The 7,118-nt window shown below is 43.5% G+C and overlaps 1 protein-coding gene and 1 pseudogene across 1 annotated transcript in view; both read right to left on the bottom strand.

Annotated features, from left to right (window-relative positions):
- Positions 1-7,118, bottom strand: part of ZYG11A (zyg-11 family member A, cell cycle regulator) — a 60,115-nt gene that overhangs the window by 46,768 nt on the left and 6,229 nt on the right. The window lies entirely within an intron of this gene.
- LOC100955143 lies at positions 5,248-5,597 on the bottom strand (annotated as a pseudogene).

The raw sequence follows: 7,118 nt of genomic DNA, 5'->3' as shown, positions 1-7,118 counted from the left end.
AAAAAAAAAAAAAGATTTACTCCTTAACCTCTGCCACCCTGTTCTACTACTGGAGGTGACCTGAGTGGTTCTTACAAATAGATTCCCTTAACCTTCTGATTGTCAGTTTGGTTTTGAGAACATCAAACTCTCAAAGACATAAGGAAGGACAGTGAAGTTAGGACACATACAGTATTCATTTCCTAGTGTTAGTGCAACAATTACTGCAAAGTGGGAGGCTAAAACAGAAACTTATGGCCAAGCACGATGGCTCATGCCCAAGTGTCCTCAAACTGCGGCCTGCCGAGGACATTTATCCGGCCTGCCGGGTGTTTTTGCCACCACTGCCTGTCCTGCTCAGCAGCCGACTCGTCCTGGGCCCACAGTCTGGCCCTCCAATGGTCTGAGGGACAGTAAACCAACCGCCTGTTTAAAAGGTTTGAGGACCCCTGCTCATGCCTGTAATCCCAAGCACTCTGGAAGGCTGAGGCAGGTGGATTGCTTGAGTTTAAGAGTTTGAGACCAGCCTGAGCGAGAGAAAGACCCTTGTCTCTACTAAAAATAGAAAAACTAGCCAGATATTGTACTGGGCACCTGTAGTCCCACCTACTTGCGACACTGAGGCAAGAAGATTGCTCAAGCCCAAGGGATTGAGATTGCTGTGAGCTATGATGCCATAGCACTTTACCCAAGGCACAGAGTGAGACTCTGCCTCAAAAAAACTAGCCAGGCATTGTGGTGGGCACCTGTAGTCCCAGCTACGTGGGAGGCTGAAGCAAGAGAATCACTGGAGCCCAGGAGTTTGAGGTTGCTGTGAGCTGTGATAATAGGTCACTCTTGCCTGGGGCAACAGAGTGAAACACTATCTCAAAAATAAAAAAAAAAATATTTTCACAACTCTGGAGGATAGATTCCAAAGTGTCAGCTCCCTTCTGAAGGTTCCACTTAATGCTTCCAGCTTTCCATGGCTCCTGGCTTTTCAACAGCTTAGCTCTTGATTTCTGTCTTCATCTTCACGAGGCCGCCTTTTTTTTTTTTTTTTGAGACACCCTGTGTAGAGTGCCATGGAATCATCATAGCTCACAGCAACCTCAAACTCAGGGGCTTGAGTGATCCTCTTGTCTCAGCTTCCCAAGTAGCTGGGACTACAGGTATGTGCCACCATGCCCAGCTAGTTTTTTCTATTTTTAGTAGAGACAGGGTCTCGCTCTTGCTCAGGCTGGTCTTGAACTCCTGAGCTCAAGAAATTCACCTCAGCTTCCCAGAGTGCTGGGATTACAGGCAGGAGCCACCAGGCCCAGCCCACATGGCCTTCTTCTGTCTCAAATCTCTCTACCCCTCTAAGGTTACTACCAGTCATTAGATTTACAGCTCACCTTACTAAATCCAGATGATCCCATTAACATCTTCAACTTATTATAATTACAGCTGCAGAGTCCCAATTTCCAAATAAGGTTGAATTCACTGGTACCAGGGTTGAGATTTGGACATGTCTTATTGGGGAACACAATTCAACCCACTATGCTGTACTTCCTCAGCTCTCTCTGAAAAGCTGTCCTGGGTTGGCTCTGTCCTCCAACTATTCCTCTAAAACTCATTCTTCTCTCCTGCAGGGTCCTTCGGGAGGTACAGGGTCTGCTGCTGAACATGGACTACATTACTGTGGTTTCCCATACCTCATCCTTATTATCTTTGAAAATAATCCCTTAATTAACTAACCATCCTTGGAATTATCCCTATTTTGAGTGTGTCACCTGCTCAGGCAGCTAAATAGACATGCCTTCAAAATAAATTTCTAACCTATCCTTTTTCTAGCTCTGCCATCAATTTCTGTTTGTTTGTTTGTTGAGACACAGTTTCACTATGTCACCCTCACTAGAGTACCATGGCATCACAGCTCACAGCAACCTCAAACTCTTGGGCTTAAACGATTGTCTTGCCTCAGCCTCCCAAATAGCTGGGACTATAGGTACCTACCAAAATGCCCAGCTATTTTTTTGTTGCAGTTGTCATTGTTGTTTAGCTGGCCCAGGCCGGGTTCTAATCCGCCAGCCTGGGTGTATGTGGCCAGCGCTCTACCCACTGAGCTATAGGTGCCACCTCCACTATCAATTTCTAATCTAAGTTGTTACCATCTCACCCAGAATACTGTAAAACTCCAATTAGTTTCTCTGCTTGCATTCCTAAACCTTTCCTAGTCTATCTCTACCCAGAGGCTAGATTCATCATTTCTAACATGTAATTATACTATGTAACTCTCCTAACTACAATGTTTTAATGGGTACAAGGGTTTTTTTTGTTTTTAATTTTTATTTTTTGTTGTTGCAGTTTGGCCAGGCCTGGGCTTGAACTTACCACCCTCGGTATATGGGGCTGACACCCCACTCACTGAGCCACAGGTACCACCCAATGGGTACAAGTTTTTAAAAAATTGTATTTCTACATGCAATACATGGAAGATAAATTTAAGATTTATAACAGCATTTTTAAAATATTCAATACTGGCTGGGCACCATAACACAGTGGTTACAGTGCTGGCCACATGCCCAAGGCTGGTGGTTTGAACCAGGCCCAGGCCAGCTAAACAACAATGACAAGTGCAACAACAACAAAAAAAATAGCTGTGTGTTGTGGCGGGCACCTGTGGTCCCAACTACTTGAAAGGCTGAGGCAGAGAATTGCTTAAGCCCAAGAGTTTGAGGTTGCTGTGAGCTGTGACACCATGCTATTAGGGACAAAACAGTGAGACTCTGTCTCAAAAAAAAATAATAATAACCAATACAGGTATTCTCTTCATCTAAACACATTAAGTGCCCAGTGTGACCTATTTCATGGTTAAGAAAAAAATAAACACACACATGAATTCCAATCTTCCAGTCAGCCACTAAAAAAAGTACTGAAATATGTTAAGCCAGACAAACAGGGTCACATATTGTATGACAGCATTAATGTGACATACAATTGTATGACAGCATTAATGTGACATGAACACGCACAACCATGGAGACACAGAATAGATTGATGATTGCTAGGTCTGGGAGTGGGGATAAGATGGAGGGGTGGTAGCTAAGAGACATAGGATTTCACTTTACAGTGATGAAAATATTCTAAAATTAACTATGATGGTTGGACATATATGTGAATATATTAAAAACCTTCAAATTGTTTTAAAAAAGACAACATAGCATCACAAAGCAGCTTACAATAAAATATTATCAGAGACTAGAAGCAGCAGAAGAAAACTCTGCCCGGGGTAGAGTGCCATGGGGTCACACGGCTCATAGCAACCTCAAACTCTTGGGCTTAAGCAATTCTCTTGCCTCAGCCTCCCAAGTAGCTGGGACTACAGGAGCCCACCACTACGCCTTGCTATTTTTTTGTTACAGTTGTCATTGCTGTTTGGCAAGCCTGTGCTGGATTCGACCCTGCCAGCTCTGGTGTATATGGCTGGCGCCATACCCACTGAGCTACAGGCACCAAGTATTGAGACAGAGTCTTACTTTGTCACTTTCAGTAGAGTGCCATGGTGTCATAGGTCACAGCAACCTGTAACTCTTGGGCTCAAGCAATCCTCTTGCCTCACCCAGGCAAGGTGTTGTGCATCCCACCACAGCACCAGATTATTTTTAGAGGTTCTTGCTTAGGCTGGCCTTGAACTCATGAGCTCAGATGATCCTCCCACCTCAGCCTCCAGAGTGCTAGGATTACAAGTGTGAGCCACCACATGTGGCCCCAGACAAAACATTTAAAACTGCTATTATAATTCACAGATTTAAACGAGAACATAACATAAACAAGGAATAAACGTGGAATCTCAACAGAAAAATGAAAGATGTGAAAAAGGCCTAATGGAACTTCTAGAGTAGAAAAAATATACTAGAAAGGGATTATGGGTAGATTAGACACTACAAAATAAAAGCACCTAAACATGGAAGTATAGGGGAAAAAAATTTTAAATAAATAACACAGGCTCAGGGTGCCTGTGACTCAAGCGGCTAAGGCACCAGCCACACACACCTGAGCTGCCAGGTTTGAATCCAGCCCAGCCCACCAAACAGCAATGACGCTGCAACCAAAAAATAGCCGGGCATTTGTGGTAGGTGCCTGTAGTCCCTTACTTGGGAGGTGGAGGTAGGAGAGTCACTTGAGCCCAGGAGTTGAAGATTGCTGTGAGCTGTGATGCTATAGCACTTTACCCAGGGCAACAGCTTGAGGCTCTGTCTCAAAAATAAAAATAAAAATAACACAGGAAAAGCTGGGAAAAAAATCAAAGAAAACCATAGTGCCTAAAAGGGAAATCTTAAGCAGCCCAATATAAATGTATAATTAAAACTCCAAGAGAGGGCTTGTAATGACAAAAATTTTAGGTGGCCAAGTGCAGTGGCTCATGCCAGTATTCCAGCATTCTGGGAGGCCAAAGTGGGTAGACTGCCTGGGCTCACAGGTTTGAGACCAGTCTGAGCAAGAGCAAGACTTTGCATCTAAAAACAGCTGGGCAGGTTCGGTGCCTGTAGCACCATGGTTTCAGGGCCAGCCACATACACCAAAGGTAGTGCGTTCGAGCCTGGCCTGGGCCAGCTAAGCAACAACAACACCAAGGCAACAAAAAATAGCCAGGCGTTTTGGCTGGTGCCTGTAGTTCCAGTTACTTGGGAAGCTGAGGCAAAATAATCGCTTGAGCCCAAGAGTTTGAGGTTGCTGTAAGCTATGACATCTCAGTGCCCTACCAAGGGTGAAAGTGAGACTCTATCTCAAAAAACAAAAAAAATTAAAGACATAGTCAGTGAAGGCAATGTTCTATACTTATAAGCTATAAAATTGTTTTGCAGTTTAATATCCATTAAATTCGTTAATTCACTGAGTACAAAAAAAAATAAAACAAATTTGATAGGTTTTTTTTTTTCATTTTAAAAACTGAATCTCTGAGGCATTTTGTCATAAAAAGTTGGCACTCATATTCATAAACTAATATGAACTTAAGGCTCGGTGCCTGTGGCTCAAGCGGCTAAGGCACCAGCCACGTACACCTAAGGTGTCGGGTTCGAATCCAGCCCGGGCCGCCAAACAACAATGACAGCTACAATCAAAAATAGCTGGGCGTTGTGGCAGGCGCCTGTGGTCCCAGCTACTTGGGAGGCTGAGGCAAGAGACTCGCTTGAGCCCAGGAGTTGGAGGTTGCTGTGAGCTGTGAAGGAGGGATAGCTTGAGGTTCTGTCTCAAAAAAAAAAAAAAAAAAACTATGAACTTAAAACTCATAATAAGTTTACTTCATTTTTTAGCTTGAACTTCTAGTAAATCTTTAGCTTCGCTGATTTTGGCTGCTCTATAAGGAGATCCTCCTTTGTCTGGGTGATTTAAGAGCATAATTCGTCGATGAGCATCTCTTATTTTCCCTTTATTGGCAATAGGGCTCATACCCAGTATTAATGCTGTTTCCCATTATGTCATTTGGGGTTCAAACCCACCTCTGTAATAGCCACCACTAAAGGCAGATTTTGGCAAACTCTGAAAAATTTGTTTGACTTGAGGCTCCTTAAGCTTCATGGCTTGCAAAACGTAACGACCTGCAAATCCTGCAGCAGCGTGGTTAGTCCATCGGCTACCACTGTACTGGCCATGGCTCCAGCTCAGTTCCCCCACCTCCACCGGGAGCATGGATCGTCCCAGCCAAAAACTGATGGGTTTCTTTAAAAAAAAAAAAAAAAAAGGAGGTCAAAAATGTCCAAATTAAATGCAAAACAATTGATCCAGAAGCAAAATGGATGCAAAGCAGAAGAAATAAGAGAAAGCACATGGCAAATGTCTCAAAACCAATGAGAAAAATCTTAAGATGATGGGAGGGGGTGAGGGGGTAGGGGAGCAGAGAGTTAGAAGCAAGACCGATGAATTATCATCAGAAACAAAGCAGGCCAGGCTCTGTGGCTCACACCTATAATCCTAGCACTCTGGGAGGCCAAGGCAGGTAGTACGCTTGAGCTCAGCAGTTTGAGACCAGCCTGAGCCCAGCAAAACCCAGCCTCTAAAAATAGCTGGGTATTGTGGCAGGCCCCTATAGTCCCAGCTACTCAGGAGGCTGAGGCATGACAATTCCTTGAGCCCAAGAGTGTGAGGTTTCTGTGAGCTATGACACAAGGGCATTTTACCAAGGATGTCAAAGTGAAAAAAGAAAGAAAAGAAAGAAACAAAGCAAGCCACAAGATAATAATATGACATTTTTAAAAGTATTATGGCGAGGGGGGGCATTGTCAGATGCAGCAAAAATATCTTTTAAGATTAAAGATGAAGGCCAGGCATTGTGGCTCACGCTTGTAATTTCAGCACTTTGGGCGGCAGAGGTGGACAGATCACCTGAGCTCCAGAGTTCAAGACCAGTCTAAGCTAGAGCCAGACTCTGGGCACTGTGGCAGGTGCTTGAGTCCCAGCTACTCGGGAGGCTGAGGCAAGAGAATCGCTTGAGCCCAAGAGTTAGAGGTTGCTGTGAGCATAACACCAGGGCACCCTACTGAGGGCGACAAAGACTCTGTCTCAAAAAACAAAAAAGATTGAAGATGAAATAAAGATATTCTCAAATTGGGCAGTGCCTGGGACTCAAAGGAGTAGGGCACCAGCCCCATATACCAGAGGTGGCCGGTTCAAACCCAGCCCCAGCCAAAAACTAAAAAAAAAAAAGAAAAAGAAAAAGATATTCTCAAATAAACAAAAGCAGAAAGAACCTGTTGCCAACAGATAAACACTACTAGAAATGTTAAAAGAAGTTCTTTAAGCTGAAAAAAAAGCTACAAGATGGATATTTGGAAACTGGGGGGGAAAGTACTGAAAACATAAGCATACAATATATATAAGTAGGCCATCTGCAAGGCCTAAAGAGAAAAAGAGGAAAAAGAAAATTTAATACTATTTCTAAATTCCTAGGTACAGCAACCAAGAGGGACAAAAAGAGAAACTATTACACAAATTACCAACACTGCCAGTAAAAGAGGGAATATCTAGAATTTAAGAATATCCAAACAGGGAATATGCAAAAAAAAACAATAAGCATTAAAAAGACAATAAAGGAATCCTCTGAACAATTGTAGGGTGGTGCCTGTGGCTCAAAGGAGTATATTCCGCAGGTGGCCCTGGCAAAAAAAAAAAAAAAA

This window comes from Otolemur garnettii, unplaced genomic scaffold (assembly GCF_000181295.1).
Source record: "Otolemur garnettii isolate 467f Iridium unplaced genomic scaffold, OtoGar3 scaffold00066, whole genome shotgun sequence".
Taxonomy (NCBI): Eukaryota; Metazoa; Chordata; class Mammalia; order Primates; family Galagidae; genus Otolemur; species Otolemur garnettii.
The sequence above is the reverse complement of the archived record's forward strand: the minus strand, read 5'-3'. Positions and strand labels throughout refer to the sequence as shown.